The sequence below is a fragment of the Lissotriton vulgaris genome, chromosome 7, assembly GCF_964263255.1.
Source record: "Lissotriton vulgaris chromosome 7, aLisVul1.2, whole genome shotgun sequence".
Classification (NCBI taxonomy): Eukaryota; Metazoa; Chordata; class Amphibia; order Caudata; family Salamandridae; genus Lissotriton; species Lissotriton vulgaris.
Genome location: NC_141695.1, coordinates 1579332892 through 1579352505, shown reverse-complemented (window position 1 = coordinate 1579352505; position 19614 = coordinate 1579332892).

Genomic DNA, 19614 nt, shown 5'->3' with positions numbered 1-19614 from the left:
TGGACCACCAGGCCGTGAAACCTGTCGACCTGACCTATCATCAACCAGACTGTGTTGATGCTCCATCCATAAGACAGTCATGCTTTCCTAACTGGGACTAACTGTTAAGTTTCTATTGACCTTTTTAACTTACCCAAGAGATCCCCTATTAAACTCACTTTAGGATACACTTTAAGTAATTTTAACACACACTTACATGATGTGGCTCCACACACTCGCACGCACCATCATGATTTGTTCTTTAGAAAGATCTCCACTAAAGAGACCTCTCACGGGGCCCATGGGGCATTGCAGTGCTGGCACCATTAGGATCAAAAAGCCCGATGATCAAGTATGACACCCTTATGGATGTGTGAGGGAATCATTTCCTCATTTGGAAGATCCCCTCCACACTATTCCCCATCCAAACAATCTCTCATTAGCATTCCTATTCGCTTATTCTTTTTTTCGATAGGAACAAGTACCCAACTCTTGTTATTAGACTGACAAAAGGGAGTGACAGTAAGATGATATAGGGAGAAAAGAGTGGAAAGGCACAGGATGTATACAGGGGTTGTGGTGGGTATGCAGTGTCAGATTTGGCATGCAGAGAGAAAAGTATCTGCAGAAGATGTGCTTATCTTAAACATAATGGCCGTAGTTAAGTTTACATGTCAAAGTCACCTGAAGCTTAGAGGTGCACCAACACATAAATATAAATTCCATTATGGTTGAAATTCACCATTTTATGTGGTGTATATTTGTACCTAGATATACATGGCAGAGTTACTACTTCCTACAATGAGGGGTTGGAGACTTCTATGACTCAAATTGACAAACAAGCATTTATAATTAGTAACTTTCCACCTTTTAAGGAAGACCCCTGTCACCAGGGTGCCTATCTCTTATAGAAATTAATAAAGAATTTTACGAAAATTTATTTTAAATTAAAAAGAAAATGTGTTTTTAATGAAAAAAAATATTGTAACACATGTACCTAACTCCTATTCACCAAGGATACCACACTAAAATAGGAAAAAATACTGCATTAAAACGTAATATTTGATTACATTTTCAATCAATTTACTTTGCTTTTTTTAATTATATTATTTTTAATTAATTAAATTAACTTAACTTAATTAATAATTTCCCTTTTATTTGTGGTCCCTGTCACCATTATCAATGCAGGATATGTATTATTTTGTTTGTGATTTAAGATTTTTGAAAGTGTATAGTTTATAATATTTTATTAATATATCATATGCATTAAAAAAATACATTTTTTAAATATGTTATATTTTGCTTAAAAATGCGTAATAATATTAAAAAAATATATAAATTCATTAGACAGTATTATTTATTTAATGTTGTTTATATATTTGATGTATTTTCTTGTGTTTTCCTTATATTTCTCGATGTGTTACTCTTAGACTTGGCATCTTTTGGGGTGTTTCCCCTGACTTTTTGCTTTCTGACCTCCCGGTTTTGACTCTTTGCTGGTGTAATGATTCTGCGCACTTTCCTCAATGCTGATCAGTGATAAAGTGCAAGTGCTCCTGTTGTAAAATGTGTTATGGATTGGTATTTCCATGATTGGCTTATTTGATTTATGTGTCAGTCCCTAGTAAAGTGCACTGCGAGTGCCGGGGTCTATAAATCAAATGCTGTTGGTGGGCTGCAGCATTGGATTGTGCCACCAGTGCAAACAGCCCGTGAAGTGTAACTCTGGCCTGCCATTGTAGAGCCTGTATTAAGCATGGGCGAATTTTGCGAATCTCGCGTTCGCCAATTTTGCGGATTTGCGAACTCGCAATCCGCAAAATCCGCGAATTCTCGCGAATTTGCGGATTTTTTTTTGTGTGTTTGCGCGGGTTTCTGCCAGTTCGCGAGGGTTTTGTACAATGTCGCAAATTGCGAACTTACCTGTCGGGTCGCAAGTTTCGCGAACTTGTTGTTTTCTATGTGTCCAGCCTGTTTGGGACACTCTTCTTCATCACTGCCACTCTCTGTCACCACTGCCACTCTCTGACTACTCATGCCACCCTCTGGCCCACCCATGCCACCCTCTGTTTCATCACAGCACCCTCTGGTTGTCCAGTCAGTGTACATTATTGTGGCAACGCAAGCACACCTTCCCTGCCTCAAGTGACCTGAATTAATTGGGGGCTGATTAATGTGTCACAGAATATTTTTTTAGCTGGCACCTGCTTCCTTAGTGCTTCCTGATTAGTGATCTTTTGAACTTGCTAAGTGCTTTCATTGTTGCAAAATTAGTTACAACACCTGCCCTGCCCCAACTGACAATAATGAATTAGGGGCTGATTAATGGATTTGAACCTCCAGCCTGGCTCCTGCTTGTCTCCCTTAGCTGTAATTCAGGACCTTTGTGGCATATGTGTAACTATTCTGAGGTTCAGAGCAGGGTCACATAATAGTTGCAACTGGCAACTGAACTCTGGAGGGGCCCCTCAGGAAGCACTACAGGTAATGGCTACTAATGATGAGCCTGAACTTTTGAACCTGGTAAGTAGTTTCAGTTTTGCTAAGATCGTATTTCTGCAATTTTGCACTTATTCGCGGGGCGCGAAGTTGTACTGGGAAGCCGCAAACTCACGCGAACAGTGCGAGCAGTGCGAGCAAAATCCGCTGCTCGCGGATTTGCGGATTTTGCGGGAGATTCGCGAATCTCGCGGATTGCGAATTTACCGAAAATCCGCAAAATCCGCGAGCGAAACGGATTTTCCGCCCATGCTTAGCCTGTATGCAGCCTGGGGCTGCCATGTTGACTTGGCAAGTGCCCACACATGCCAGTCCATAAATCTTCCCTTTTTTACATGTGAGTCGCCCCTCAGATAGGCTCAAGGTACCCCATTGGCAGGGTGCACTGTATGTGAAAGGTAAGACATGCCCTGGTGTGTGTGGCATGTCCTGATAGTGAATTACAGCCTAATTAATTTTTCTCTATTGCACAGCTACCTGTTCCCCATAGGCCAGAGTGGCCAGTTTGATTATAACATCCTATAATCCTAACTGACCCAGGGAACATGGTAGAAATTCAAGTTTAGTATGCCTGAGCTCAGAATGATAACATACATCTTTTAGTGAAGTTGATTTTAACATTCTGGGTTTGAAAATACCACTTTTAGAAAGTAGGTATTTTCTGACCTAACCATCCAGCCTGCCTGTGCTAGCTTGTGTATTAGCTGTCTGGTTTGTGAGTGACAGGGGCTGGGGGAGACTCAAGGAGACAGGGTGAGTCAGCACAGGGCTGAATAGACCTATCTGCACATAGATGGGTGGGAGGAGTAGCACCTGGGTCTGAAAAGGGCTGTGCCTGCCTCCCACAATGCTGGTTCCACCTCCTGTGGTGCGTCTGATGTCCCTGTCGTACACTGTCACAGGAAAAGCAGGAGTCTTATAAACAAAGTGTTCCAAGACTGACCATAACTGCTTTGGACTAGGTACAGGACCCTCTGTCGTCAGAGAACAAAGGAATTGCTGGTATAAATATTGGGGCCCAGACCCCAAGACTTTAGAACTCGCTGGAATCAAGGAACTTGCCAAGAAGAAGAGCTGGAAGAGCTGTCAGGAGGAGTACTGCCCCTTTACTGTCTTGTTGCTTTGTTGGGTTGGCCTCCAGCTGCTGCTTCTGCCTTGGGCAGTGAAAGGACTGGACTGAACTTTCTCTACTTGTGCTGAGTATCTCCAAGGGCCTGAAACCGAGCTGGCCTCCTGTTAAGAAGTCTAAGGAACTGCAAAGACTTCACCAACCTCTGGGTACAGCTCCTGGAACCGCTGTTTCAGTTGTGACAGAGAAGAGGGAAGCGTGACTGACTCTGTCACCGACTGTTCTTGTGTCCTGAAAGCACAGCAGGCCGCACCGCCTCGCCCTGCACCACATGCCTTGGTCTCACCGACACCTTTTGCACGATTGTCACCCAGTCGCTGCCTGTGTCGCATCGAGAGGAACCCCAGCCCACACCGCCTCGCTTCACTTCGCTGGGTTGGTCTCACCGACATGATCGCCACTGGCTCGACACCCGTGACCGCCTCCTCATGCACAGCTGTCCAGCTCCACCAGCTCCAATTCCTGGCAACCGGCTCTGTTGCTTGCATTGCAACCTGCCAGCACCACATTCAGCACTGTCTCTCCCTGCACCCTACGCCTTGGTCTCACCAACGCCGTCATCGAGCTGCTGCCTGCACCGCATCGAGAGGAAACAGCGCCCTGCACCACTTCCACTTTGCACCGTAACCGCGATGGAGGCCACGACCGGCTCTGTCACCGGCACCGCAACCTGCCAGTATCGCACCAAGTACTGTCTCGCCCTGCACTGCAAGCCTTGGTCTCACCCACGTTGTCTGGACGATCGTCACTGAGTCTCTGCTCATACCGCATCGAGAGGACCCCGCACCGTGCACTGCTTCCACTTTGCAACACAACCGCAATGGATGCCAAGACCGGCTTGCACCGCCGTGTGAGCCGCACTAAGAAAAGTACTGTTAACAAATCTGTTCACGCTGTTGGTGGCCGGTACCAATGCGGTCATCTGGAACTGGGAGACTCTGTTGTTTTCAGCATCGCGGTAGGCTTGGACCGAGCTACAGACTCATACAAACTGTGTTTTCAACTTACTTTTGCTATTTAAAGACATCTGGTGAATTAACGATTTTTAAAGTACTGTATTGTGGATTTCTATCGTATTTGGTCTTGTTTTAAGTATATAAAAATATTGGATATTGTCTTAACTGGTGTGGTGTCCTTTTGTAATGTTCACACGGTATTACTGTTGGTTATGTGCAAATGCTTTACACACTGCCTCTGAGATGAGCCTGACTGCTCGTGCCAAGCTACCAAGGGGGTGGGCAGGGGTTATATTAGGAGTGTAACTCCCTTATCCTGACTAGGAAGAAGGGACCCTACTTGGACAAAGGTGCAAGCCCTTGCCAACTAGACACCCTCATTTCTTACAGTTACTGAATTGCATTTTGGAACATGTCAAGCAGTCTTGCTTTACGTACTTCAAAACAGTTTTGTGGATAAGATCCTATGTTTCTACATGAGTATGTTACCCTTATAATATCATTCTAATTGAATATTACTGAATCTGCAAAAAACCTGCTTATCCTAAAGATGATTCCCTGGTCCACAAAATACCTTTTGGAGCACTCTATTATGAACACAAGAGTAGGGACAACCAATAAAGCTGATACTGTACCGAGAATAGAGGAAATTTCCTCCCCGGTAGCTTGGTGTGAGTGTTTAAATATCCTTGCTGTTCAACAGGCACTGTGTGAACATTTGGCACAGTTTAGAGTGAAGAGGATAGCACAAGGGGACTTGCCTAGGGATACTATTGGTCCAAATGGAAGGCAGCATATTTGCCTACATTTCGTAAATGAATCTTCCTTAAATGACTAGGATAAGAAGGGAAGGTAAAGAATTCTCTGAACTGGCAACGGGGGAGTTAGGAAAGATAGGGGTCACGAGGTGAGACATGGTGGTCTAATATCGCAATGGCAGTTATCCCCAAAACCCAGTCAGCGCCTCCCCTGACTCTGCTCCCAGTGGAGAGCATCTCCATTTGTCCCCAGCTGTAACACTGTATGTGATTATTCTTGAGAAAATTCCCCCTCTGTGTAAAACTCAAGGGAAAGACTGGAGGGATTTGCGAAAGAATGTTGTACATTTTTTATGGAAGTATGCAGGTTGCAGTCAAAACCTGTTTAATGAAATGTTGATGGTTAGGAAAGTGGCTTGGTGGGTATGGGTCCCAAGTACTCCTTGGGGGTCTGTGTGGTAGTTATTGTCAACTTTTGTTGCTACAGGTGTGTTGTACCAAAAAAAAGTGGCACCTTAATAAATAGGAATTTCAGGGCCCTTACACAGGGATTTTTCTATAAGCATGTTGAGTTTCAAAGGCAGATGGTGAAGCCAGCAAACACTTATGACTGGATAGTGTTATATTTGCAGTATAAAGTAGAAATTGGTAATTCATTTACTCTTTTGGGAGCTCTAGAAAATAATGATTGACCAGCACATCCTGACAGGTTAGCATTTTTACTGATAGCAGAGACACTGAGGGGCATATTATCAAGCCTGTGCGCTAAAATTATCGCCGCTTTATCGGCCAAAACGGCCGATAAAGCGGCGATAATGGGCTTGATAATATGCTCTATGGAATTCCAATCGAAGCACATGTTAGACGTGAAGACATCTAACATGGGCTTCGATTGGAATTCCACAGAGCATATTATCAAGCCCATTATCGCCGCTTTATCGGCCGTTTTCGGCCGATAAAGCGGCGATAATTTTAGCGCACAAGCTTGATAATATGCCCCTGAATTCTCCAATGAATGACTTAATGGAGTTGATTCAGGCCAGTTCTACTAATTTCAGTGACTGGTCAAGGGAAATAAGAGCAAATGAACTCAGCTTGCTTTCTGTAATACTGCTGGAATTCTTTCCAAATTAAACAATCCTGAATGGGTGAAATGTATTTTGAACTTTGATATAATCTGCTTTCAGGAAACAAGGGTGGTAGACCCTTGCTATTAGAAGGTTATTGCTCCATTTGTAGTCCAGCTGCATGCTCATACCCAGGTAGAGCTAAAGGGGGACTTGCTATCCTGATGTTTATTGTTAGTCGAATTAGTAAAATGAGGAGCCTTGTTTTGACACACCAATATTAGCTGCTACATTTTCAAAGTTTGTATTTTTATATTATACTCTTGGTAAACTTGTGTTATTACAATTCTATTCATCGTATCCACCTAGAAATAAATGAAATGGAATTAGCAATCAAGAAATCAGGTAGTGTTTAACATAATTGCGTGGGTGATTTTAATACCTCTTTATGAAATAATTGCCATGCAACATGCAAATGGGTGAATGCATGGGTTTTGACCCACCCAACTGGCCTATTGTCTGTGATACACTGTAGTGATTTGTACAATGCAGGTGAATACAGATTGGGCCTCACTTACCTTGCTCCTCCTGTCTCTTCTGACAAGCTTGATATATTCAGATGTGTCCATTGTCATTTAAAAAAAGTGCCTATGGGTAGGTTTTTGTTTTCTGTGTACTGCCATTAAGGTTGAAACATTTTTAATGTGAGGAACACATACATGTTGTGATGTGTAGAGACTTAATAAACCATTTGTTGCTTTTGTGGGTTGCAGCATGCTTGGATGAACATAGGTAGCTGCTGAGTATGCTCTTTATGTTCGATTATAGTGCATTGCTGTGCCTTTGAAATACGATGTTGTATACACTATTATGCAGCATATCAACAGTCATGCAGTCTGTCTGCATTGTTGACACATGTTTGGTTACAGATGCCATCCACACTCAGGGAGGCACCGAGAATGTCTGTTTCAGCCAATCTACAATGAATATGGCATCCTGCTTACCAATTGATTAGACAGATATTATCGATGTGTAGTTAGGCCAATTGACACCTGTGATTATTGACAGACATCAGTTAGCACACTACACTAGCAAACTTCCACAATGGTATTTAATGGCGCAAACACATTTGGTCTATGGGCACGTGGCACATGCAACAAAGCACCTTGGAAAAAGTCTTATCTAAATCTGTTTGTCTATGGTGTGACCTTCACTAGTCCAGCTTCAGTAGGCTAGACAATTGTGTTGAATACTATGTGCCACTATGTATATATCAATTCCCTGCTTTGCATTACTGTCGAACAGGGAGGGATTCCTCAACCCATTGCATGTGCGTAGCCATGTACATCCTTTGGATATATGTACATTTACTGAAAAAGGACACCTGGCAAAACTGTAAAGCATCAGTGACTGCCACCTTCACTTGTGTGATATTACATGTAGTTAGGCCTTAACATCTCATCTTTACTTCTAGATTATTGGTGTTATCTGTACAGCAGCACACAAAGGTGGAGCACTAGGGCTCACAGCATAAATAGGTTATCACTAAGATGCAACATTAAAGTCCCATCCATTCCTGTTTTTAACAGTTGCATGCTTGCCTTATGGGGCAAGTGTGCCTGCATTGGTTCCAGGTAGCCAGTAGAACCCCACAGAGGTCATGAGTCAAAATCTTAAATTTTTATGTTGGATACCATACAAATCTTGTGATGTGATTGCAAACAGAGCTGTGGCTCAGAGAGAGACTATCTGTGCTGCACTGTGTGCCCATTTCCAATATATTCCCCGCTATTTCCAATCTCAGGACATCATGTAGACTGTACAGTGATCCACATATATAAATAGGTGGAACTATACCATAACTGAATTTTCCTAATCCCACACTTAAATCTTTTGTACTACCCCTGTGCTGCCCTGTGGCGCTTATGATTCCATGACCATTATTCTCCAATACCCATAATGTCATTGTATTTCAATCACAGCAAGCGTTCCCCATATTCTGTGAACATATGGATACCTTACACCCTCTACTACTAGGGTCTTGGTTTTGTGTTCCTTTTGGCAGGTGTTTTGAGCTGGACAGATATATTTGTTTCCTGAATTATTGGTTCTAAACCTCCGTTTGCACCTGCCTTTACTGTAAGGTTGAAGCCAGTGTACCAACACGTTTATCCACCCGGAGTCTTGAGGAACGTTCCAGGCTGCCACGTGCTCCACATGTAAACCGCTGCATCTGTGGAGCCTGAACTGGTGTGTCTACCTATCCAAAACCCGAGGACCTTGCTTCACCTATAATCCTTGCTCATTAATTCTGGGCGTTGCAGCCTTGGATTGCTTATTTGCTGCTATTGAACCAGTCTGAGCAAATGCCAAACGGCAAACGGGAAACACGAGGAGAGAGAAGCGGCGGCTCCAGCTCCAGCTCCAGCGGTCCTGCGGCGTCCCTGCGGGGGGACTGGGAATCGACCGCAAACCGACTGAGCCAACTGAACAGTCGAGAGGAGGTGAGAAGCGGTAGTTCTGGCGACTCTGATATCTCGATTGAGCACCACTGAGCACCACGGGGATAAACTGTGTGCGGGTGCCGCGGATGCCGGGAGTGCTGTGAGTGCTCTGGAAGGTGCTCTGCAAGTGCCGTGAGAGCTGTGGGTGCCACAGGTGCGACGTGTGTCTTGAGCCCCGGTGTGTCTTGCCGGTTACCTGCTGCTGTTTGGAGCTCCCTAACTGTCCGCTGCTGCTGTTTGCTGGGATTTCCCTTACCACCGCGGAACCTGCTTGTAGCGCCCAGTACGCTGCCCTGACATCGCCGGTCTCCTCCCCCTGCTGCAGCCTCTGACCACCCGTGCTGCCGCCGAGCGGGGGAGTTGAGACCACAAGCCCCAGAAGCCTCCGCGACCTGGACGGAAGTCGCGTCGAGGCTGAGCGCGCCAGGAGGCGCACAAAAAGGGGCATCCCTTGCTGGGGAGCGGGTGTGTCTTTGCCGGTTACCTGCTGCTGTTTGGAGCTCCCTAACTGTCCGCTGCTGCTGTTTGCTGGGCTTCCCCTTACCACCGCGGAACCTGCTTGTAGCGCCCAGTACGCTGCCCTGACATCGCCGGTCTCCTCCCCCCGCTGCAGCCTCTGACCACCCGTGCTGCCGCTGAGCGGGGGAGTTGAGACCACAAGCCCCAGAAGCCTCCGCGACCTGGACGGAAGTCGCGTCGAGGCTGAGCGCGCCAGGAGGCGCACAAAAAGGGGCATCCCTTCCCGCGTCGCGGGACGCGCGCGGGCTAAGCCCGGGCAAAGGGCGGGCCCTCAGAGGCACGAAAAGGCCAGGCTAGGCCATCCCCATTACATTTATCTGCTGCAAACTAAGGTACTGTACCCATTGTGACTTTCTGGTCTTTACATTGCATTACTGCCACGTGTATTGTTATCGCATCAGCATTGCCAGCAGTACATCTGTTCTACAACCTACTCGGCTCGACTTGACGTTAGGTTTCCTGCTTTTTCTTCTGCTATTATCCTAAGAATGGGGAAAAAACAGGTCCCTGTCCCAGCTGAGTCTTTGAACACCTTAGACTCATATCTTGTGCAAGTAGTCAACGATATCAATAACAAGCGTAGGCAATCTCTTGGGTTGAGTCAATCACCCATTTTGCCGTCAGCAAGTCCATCGACAAGCGCCCTAAGCTCTGAGACATCTGAACTACTGCCAGATAATCTTCCAGGGATTCCAGAAAATCTGATTTCTCAAGATCCGGACTCCGAGGATAAAGCTGATTCTGACCTCCAATCAGATAGACAAGATCTGATCGACTTATCAGATAACACCACCAATGATCTAAATCAGCAGACAGCTGCCACGGAAGTAGTTCTTCACTCTCCGCAAATTGCCACAAGGGCTGTCAGAGCTTGTCGAAAATCTGCAGCGAAACGTGGGGGCAAACATCTTAGCAGGAAGAAGGCCGCTACACCACCCCCGACTCGAGTAAGGAAACAGCTCGATCCCGTCACTGATATTGAGCCAAGAAGTACCATCGACGAGGACCTCTTTAACAGAATACAAGATATGATTGATATTAAAATCAGGACCATAATCAAACCCATGATAGGGAAATTGGACAAGTTAACATCAGAGGTAAAAAAGTTGGGTGCGGCATATAGTAAGCTGGCAGACGAGGTTGAAAATTTATCTTCCCTCGTCACAAACTTAATACCCACAAACGTAGAAGCCACCCCTAATGAGAGTAGCTCGCAACCCATACAGCAAGGGCCGTCACTCCCGCCCCCATCACCCTCACTACCACCATTACCTGCAGTGTGCCAGGGTGCAGATACTGCAGTCCCTAGCATTAGTACATCTGCAGCTATAGCGGAAGCACACCAAGTGGACATCTCTGCCCAATTTATCTTGGAAGCCTCGCCGGTTGTCCTGGTGCTGGCCAACGTCCCAGTTTTAACACAAGGCAAAGTAGAGTCCAACCAGGACCTAAAAGACAAAGCGTTACATTGGCTAACCAATAACATGTTTATGACAGAACAGGGTTTTGATAAGCTGGCAGGGGATATTGTTATGTCAAGGAGGGTTCCATGGATCGGTAGCAAGCCCAAAAAGTTTCAAGGGGATTGTGTCATCTTAAATTTTGCCAATGCCGAGGTCCTCCCAGACATCTTAAACAACATCTTCCCGCCCCAACGACGTAGTGGCTCCATAATTCCTCTCACCCTCAAGTTCTTTTTCGACAAAAATAGGTTTACCACCTTACCTAAACTTCCTACCTACAAAAGATCTACCAATGCTGACAGATGGGGAGGGGGCCCTAGACTTCGACATCATAATGACTGGTCTCAACCAACAGCTTATAGGGAGCCCGGTAGACCCTATCGCCCAAATGACCTAAACATCTGGCCACCTTTGGTACAAGAGCCAAGAGGGAATGTTTGGGGTTCTGGTATATGGGCCTATGATTATAACACCAGGGGTTTTAGGCCAACACAATGGTTGGGAAACGATCAGTTCCCGGTACACCCAATAACCCCACAACCTCTGTGGAACTTAGCTCCATTTGGACAGGCCCAGGCAGCCACCCCTTTTGAGTGGGGATTTGGTACTGGCAACAGATTTGCTCCTCTGTCAGACTTAAATTCCTGCGACTGACTCGAACCAGAAGCAGTCCAAGAACGGGAGGAGGCGTTCGACTCATTAGTTACAGGTGGCGGTCAGGTATTGCAACAACCAATAGCTGAAAGTGCAGATGAGATTGCGATAGTAGACTCAAGGCCATCCACTGACCACTGTAAGATAATGAGTTGGAACGTGGCGGGCCTAAACGCCAAACGTCAGGATCATGCATGGCTTAGTTTTATCTCTAAGCATCATATCATCGCCCTGCAAGAAACCTGGGATACGGCGTATAACCTTTGGTGGGATGGGTACATTAGTTTCACTAAACCTGCAGTCCCTAGTAGAGCGGGCAGAGCCAAGGGGGGCTTGGCGATCTTGTTTTCACTGGCTCTAAAAGGCAGCTATAGGCAGATCAGCTCTGATTCCGATAACATTTTAATGATTGAGAGGGTGACCAGTAAAGACTGTAAGTCATTATATGTAAACTTTTATAATTCTAGGAATAGCGATTATAATGGTCGTAATATCGCAAGCCTAGATAACATTTTAAATACAGTACTTCAGGATATAAATTTTGTTTATGAGTTAATTTTATTAGGCGATTTTAATATCCATTTGTGCGAATTAGCCTGCAAGGGTAGTGATGCAAAGGATGCTGAGGATGCAGCCACACAGGGCCCTCATTTCGAACATTCTGTAGAGGGGCAGGAGCTTGAGGAACTCCTGGCCAACTTTGATTTAATTGAACCTGACTGCGCCCTGAGGATTCCAACTTTTACCGGCACCCTACATGGTACAGTGATTGATTATATTTTCGTGACTCGGGGAATTCTAAGCAGGACTATGGCCTATTGCACTGTACCCATTCACTTCAGCGATCACAACCCAGTACTTCTTGAAGTGGCCTGGGGTGCCTACATGGGGGCACCCCCAGCAACGGAGAAAGTGGCACATTCTCTGAGGACCGCTGATCAAAACAGACGAGTGAAGTGGGCTAAAGTGATCCCGGACAATTTCTATAAAAAATGTTTCCCCAAAATCAAAGCCCAAGTTGAGCTTTGTAGAAATCCGGTTACACAGGGGCATACCATAGTCGCAGCCTATGAGGCAATCTGCGCCCAAGTCTCTAAGGATCTCCTGGTTAAACCCACCCCGGGAGCACAAGGTCATAAGCGCTGGTTTGATCATGAATGCTCGAAAGCACACAGAGAACTGCTAGCGGCACTAAAATTTGTACCCAGGGATAGAGCTGAAATCTCTAGAAAAAGGAAGATCTACAAAGCGGCCACAAAAATCCGCAAAGACGCAATCAAACGCGAAACCTGGGATAATCTCCTTTCCGCGGCTGTACTAAAGGACAGTAGGAGATTTTGGGAGATCTTGAGGCAGCCCCTATTCGCGGAAGACAACAACGCACCCATGGACTGTGTGATCGCTGACGAAACATGGTTGTCCTTTTTCAAAAATGTATATGGGGGAGATGATGACGAAGGCAGAAACAGGGGTCAGCTGTCTAGTAAAAACGTACACCCCATTATCTTCAACTCGCAAGAAGTGGAAAAAGCACTCCTGGCAACCACCAAACACAAGGCACCTGGTCCGGATGGAGTCCCGGCTGACTTCTTCATGTTCTCTCCCAAGCTATGGGCCGAGGTTATGGCAAATTTGTTTAATGCAGTGAACGGCAACCCGGCGCCTGCCTCATGGGCCATATCCACGATCGTCCCCATCTTCAAAAACAAAGGGCGCAGGGACGACCCCGCTTTCTACAGGCCCATATCCCTACTGGACTCGACCATAAAAATATTGGGCAGAGTTCTGTTAGCCAGATTGAGGGAGAACATCGAGGACCGTGGAGGCCTATCTGACTTGCAATACGGTTTTAGAGAGAGAAAGGGTACCATTGAACAATGTACTAACTTGCATCTCCTCATTTCCAAGTATACTGTAGCCAAGGAGGGGTCTGTGTTTCTTGCCTTTATGGACCTTTCATTGGCGTTCGATCTTGTTAATAGATCAAAATTGTGGGTGATCCTGTTGGAGCTGGGCATCGAAGAAGCCTTGGTCTCGTTCATGGCCACTATGCATCAGGAGCTCTTCGCAGCAGTCCGAGTGTCAAACAATGGTAGATGCACCCCATTATTTAAATCCTTAAAGGGGGTACGTCAAGGCTGCATCTTAGCCCCCACGCTTTTTACCATCTACATCAACGGCTTGGGGGCACATCTGCGCGGCCTGAATGCGGACGTCCCACGTGCAGGGGATGTGCAAATTCCGGCACTCCTGTACGCTGACGACGCCGTGCTGATTGCTCGAACTGGTGTTGGCCTCCAGACTCTTTTGGACGCATTTGGCATTTTTATGAATAATTTGGATTTGAAGGTGAATGTATCAAAATCACACACTATGGTAATGGGGCGCGAGTGCACCAAAAAAAGGCACAAATCTTTCTTTTGTAGTGGGGTCCCCGTCTCAATGGTAACGACATTCCCCTACTTGGGTGTTTTATTTGATCAAAAGGGAACATGGGGACCACAGATAAGAGCCAAAAAGTTGGCGGTAATTAGATCCTCCTCAGCGATCCTTGGTTTTGCAGGCAAGCTGGGAGCCCGGCCCATGGAAGCCCTTCTAAAGATCTATAAGAGCAAGCCAGTGGCTATTGCACTTTACGGTTCTCCTTTGTGGGGCTACGCTAATCTTGACCCTATCCAGAGAGCGGAAAACAGATTTATTAGATCCCTTCTATCTGTACCTCAGTCTACCCCAACCTACTCAATCCATCGAGAGGTGGGCTTACCGTATTTGTCAGATCTACTGAGCTTAGCACCTCTGATTCTATGGTTGAAATTGTGGTTAAACGAAGACCTCCCACTAAACCATACAATCCTGAAGGATGTTTTATCTTTAGATAAACATAGTAGTATCCCATGGATGGCCTACCTAATTAAATCATTTACCGACCTGGGCCGCCCTGAGCTCTTTCTATGCCCAGACAAAATCAGGGTTGAAGATATAGGTCACATAAAAAAGGCATTCATGGACAGGAAGGAAGCGCATCGTGAGGATGCAGAACTATTGAAGCCATCAGTTAGGTCTCATACCCTTTTGGTTAGCGCCCCTTCAATTGCACCTTATCTTATTTTTGTAACCGTTCCCTACCATAGGTTTCTGCTAACCAAGTTCAGGTTCAACCTGATACACTACCATCTTGGTTCATATAAGGGATGGCAGAAGCCAGATGAAGCCCCACCCTGTAGATGCGACGACTTCTCGGTGCAGGACACACTGCACTTCGTCATGTTTTGCAGCTTTTTTCATGAGCAGAGGAAAAAATACCTACTCCCTGTCCTGAAAGAAGCGGGCTTCACTCAGGTTCGTCCGGCCTTGCTTTGTTTACAGCTTTTGTCAAATCCCCGCACTACCTTTTGCATCGCGAATTTCTTAGTTGCCGCAGCTAGGGCAAAAGCTGTCGGTCAAAACTCGCCTTAGCAATTTTTAAGGGTTTTTTATCAGAATTACTTTTGCCTCTTATGAACGAATTTGTATAGTCTTAACATTTGTATAGTATTTAACTTTTATCTGTAGTTTTAATGCTTTTATGAAAATGCTGGGCTATGTATGTATGGGCATATGTATCCTATGTTATGTTTTATTGTTTACTGTTTATGTTTCTTTGTATGACTTGTAATAAGTCGAATAAAGATATCCTGACTGACTGACATCTAACATGGGCTTCGATTGGAATTCCACAGAGCATATTATCAAGCCCATTATCGCCGCTTTATCGGCCGTTTTCGGCCGATAAAGCGGCGATAATTTTAGCGCACAGGCTTGATAATATGCCCCTGAATTCTCCAATGAATGACTTAATGGAGTTGATTCAGGCCAGTTCTACTAATTTCAGTGACTGGTCAAGGGAAATAAGAGCAAATGAACTCAGCTTGCTTTCTGTAATACTGCTGGAATTCTTTCCAAATTAAACAATCCTGAATGGGTGAAATGTATTTTGAACTTTGATATAATCTGCTTTCAGGAAACAAGGGTGGTAGACCCTTGCTATTAGAAGGTTATTGCTCCATTTGTAGTCCAGCTGCATGCTCATACCCAGGTAGAGCTAAAGGGGGACTTGCTATCCTGATGTTTATTGTTAGTCGAATTAGTAAAATGAGGAGCCTTGTTTTGACACACCAATATTAGCTGCTACATTTTCAAAGTTTGTATTTTTATATTATACTCTTGGTAAACTTGTGTTATTACAATTCTATTCATCGTATCCACCTAGAAATAAATGAAATGGAATTAGCAATCAAGAAATCAGGTAGTGTTTAACATAATTGCGTGGGTGATTTTAATACCTCTTTATGAAATAATTGCCATGCAACATGCAAATGGGTGAATGCATGGGTTTTGACCCACCCAACTGGCCTATTGTCTGTGATACACTGTAGTGATTTGTACAATGCAGGTGAATACAGATTGGGCCTCACTTACCTTGCTCCTCCTGTCTCTTCTGACAAGCTTGATATATTCAGATGTGTCCATTGTCATTTAAAAAAAGTGCCTATGGGTAGGTTTTTGTTTTCTGTGTACTGCCATTAAGGTTGAAACATTTTTAATGTGAGGAACACATACATGTTGTGATGTGTAGAGACTTAATAAACCATTTGTTGCTTTTGTGGGTTGCAGCATGCTTGGATGAACATAGGTAGCTGCTGAGTATGCTCTTTATGTTCGATTATAGTGCATTGCTGTGCCTTTGAAATACGATGTTGTATACATTATTATGCAGCATATCAACAGTCATGCAGTCTGTCTGCATTGTTGACACATGTTTGGTTACAGATGCCATCCACACTCAGGGAGGCACCGAGAATGTCTGTTTCAGCCAATCTACAATGAATATGGCATCCTGCTTACCAATTGATTAGACAGATATTATCGATGTGTAGTTAGGCCAATTGACACCTGTGATTATTGACAGACATCAGTTAGCACACTACACTAGCAAACTTCCACAATGGTATTTAATGGCGCAAACACATTTGGTCTATGGGCACGTGGCACATGCAACAAAGCACCTTGGAAAAAGTCTTATCTAAATCTGTTTGTCTATGGTGTGACCTTCACTAGTCCAGCTTCAGTAGGCTAGACAATTGTGTTGAATACTATGTGCCACTATGTATATATCAATTCCCTGCTTTGCATTACTGTCGAACAGGGAGGGATTCCTCAACCCATTGCATGTGCGTAGCCATGTACATCCTTTGGATATATGTACATTTACTGAAAAAGGACACCTGGCAAAACTGTAAAGCATCAGTGACTGCCACCTTCACTTGTGTGATATTACATGTAGTTAGGCCTTAACATCTCATCTTTACTTCTAGATTATTGGTGTTATCTGTACAGCAGCACACAAAGGTGGAGCACTAGGGCTCACAGCATAAATAGGTTATCACTAAGATGCAACATTAAAGTCCCATCCATTCCTGTTTTTAACAGTTGCATGCTTGCCTTATGGGGCAAGTGTGCCTGCATTGGTTCCAGGTAGCCAGTAGAACCCCACAGAGGTCATGAGTCAAAATCTTAAATTTTTATGTTGGATACCATACAAATCTTGTGATGTGATTGCAAACAGAGCTGTGGCTCAGAGAGAGACTATCTGTGCTGCACTGTGTGCCCATTTCCAATATATTCCCCGCTATTTCCAATCTCAGGACATCATGTAGACTGTACAGTGATCCACATATATAAATATGAAAGCAACGTCATTGTCAGGACCCCCTCATGCACCCTCTATGTAGTGGGCCTAACATGCAGGGATCATGTGTAACCCCTGAGGTGCTTCATGAGGTGGAACTATACCATAACTGAATTTTCCTAATCCCACACTTAAATCTTTTGTACTACCCCTGTGCTGCCCTGTGGCGCTTATGATTCCATGACCATTATTCTCCAATACCCATAATGTCATTGTATTTCAATCACAGCAAGCGTTCCCCATATTCTGTGAACATATGGATACCTTACACCCTCTACTACTAGGGTCTTGGTTTTGTGTTCCTTTTGGCAGGTGTTTTGAGCTGGACAGATATATTTGTTTCCTGAATTATTGGTTCTAAACCTCCGTTTGCACCTGCCTTTACTGTAAGGTTGAAGCCAGTGTACCAACACGTTTATCCAGCCGGAGTCTTGAGGAACGTTCCAGGCTGCCACGTGCTCCACATGTAAACCGCTGCATCTGTGGAGCCTGAACTGGTGTGTCTACCTATCCAAAACCCGAGGACCTTGCTTCACCTATAATCCTTGCAGAAAAAGCTTCACCCATCCTACTCACCTGAAGAATCAGCCAGATCCATTCTGTGATCTGGTCTTCAGCAGGCTAAGTTGTTGTGGTGATTCCAGTGTGCTGAGATCCCTAAATGGTGCGTTCCAGTCTGCTTCCTGCACAGTTACTCAATTTCCCTGCAACTCCCTCAGTCAAGGCATATAGATTTTCTTCAAACTTCTGACAGGTAGAAGAACTAGGCTTATTTCTTGATATAAGTTTAGTGTGCACTAATCCTTGTATATTTGTGAGCAGGACTGAGTATCAGCTTCCTTAAGATTATAGACTTGTCTCTAGTCCCTCTCCATGATTTCCACTAGGGCACCCTTATAGTTCCAGCTCTGTACCCTTGTTGCGCCTTCGGTCACTTGATCTGAGAATTGTGTAAGCACGCACCACTTTGTCTCTGTGAACAGTAATGTCAAGAGAAAGCCCCTCAGAGTACCAGATATTTGAATTAACCTTTTAGTGAAAGCTGTGCTCTGAGTTTAACCTTGGGAGTGGCATGTACTCAAAGTGTGTTCTGAGTTTAGCCTTCGGAGTAGCACTGACTCCAATCTGTATTACAAAAGATTACTAGGAGTGTCCGGAAATCCAATCAGTATTTCATGTTTGTCCTTGAAAGTTTCAGGTATTTTTATCAGTGGTCTAGGTTATTCTGCTCACATGCCGTGCTTCAGAAGAAGCCTGTAGAGGTTTGTCATTGAGGTTAGAGCATTGCCAATGTATATAGAGGCCTGTTAGTGTATTGATGGTAACTGCCTCCTCTTGTCATTTCCAGTCTATTGCGTCTTAGCAAAACTCAAGGTGCTGGTCCTGTGCACATCTACCTTGCAAACACAGAAGGCCTCATGAGCGAAAGGTATTGTTACACAGTGTTGCACAACAGCAGGGCACATCAAGTTACATAAGTCTCTATTTTTCAGATTTTATCCCAAATCCCCTCACCCCCAGGTGCAGTGTGGGATGTAAGGAGTTTTTGTTCCTTGTTGCTGTGTGGAGCTGTGAGGGATACAAGGTTAAGCATGGGCTCCATTATCATCTCCCCGGTTGGGGCCAGGTGGGTGCATGACAGTCATGAAGTACAGGACACACACTCTTGTGAACTACACTCACTTTGGACTGTGGCAGAGAGTCTGTAGCTAAACACACTGTAGCACCACACACAATCTTTGTATGTGCACACGGTTACACATATTTGGCACATGGTGTTATCATGCACACCTTTTTCTGAAAATGTGATGTAGGTCTGGAGTGAGTGTGTCACACAGGAACACCATTCACTGCAGTGAAAGCCAGTTAAATAGTCTGTGTTACTTGTGATGTTCAAATAACATGACGCTAACATACAAACATGGGGCCTGATTCACAAAGGCAAACTGAGACCAAAAGTCTAAGTTTAAACCTGAATTGTAGGTTTGAATCTAAAATCTAACTTTATTACTAGTAAAGTTCGACTTTTGTTCTAAGTTTAGACCAAACGTCTAACTTAGAACAAAAGTTTAACTTTAGTAGACTTTAGGTCTAAGTTTAGACCAAAAGTCTAACTTTACCACTACTTAAGTTAGACTTTTAGTCTAAACTTAGACCAAAAGTCTAGACCAAAAGTCCGACTTAGACCAAAAGTCCAACTTAAGTTGTAGTAAATTTAGACTTTTGGTCTAAACTTTGACCAAAATTCTAACTTTAGTAGTAGTAAAGTTAGAGTTTTGGTCTAAATTTGACTTTTGGTCTAAATTTAGACTTCAGGTCTAAACCTAGACTTTTGGTCTAAGGTAACCTTTGTGAATC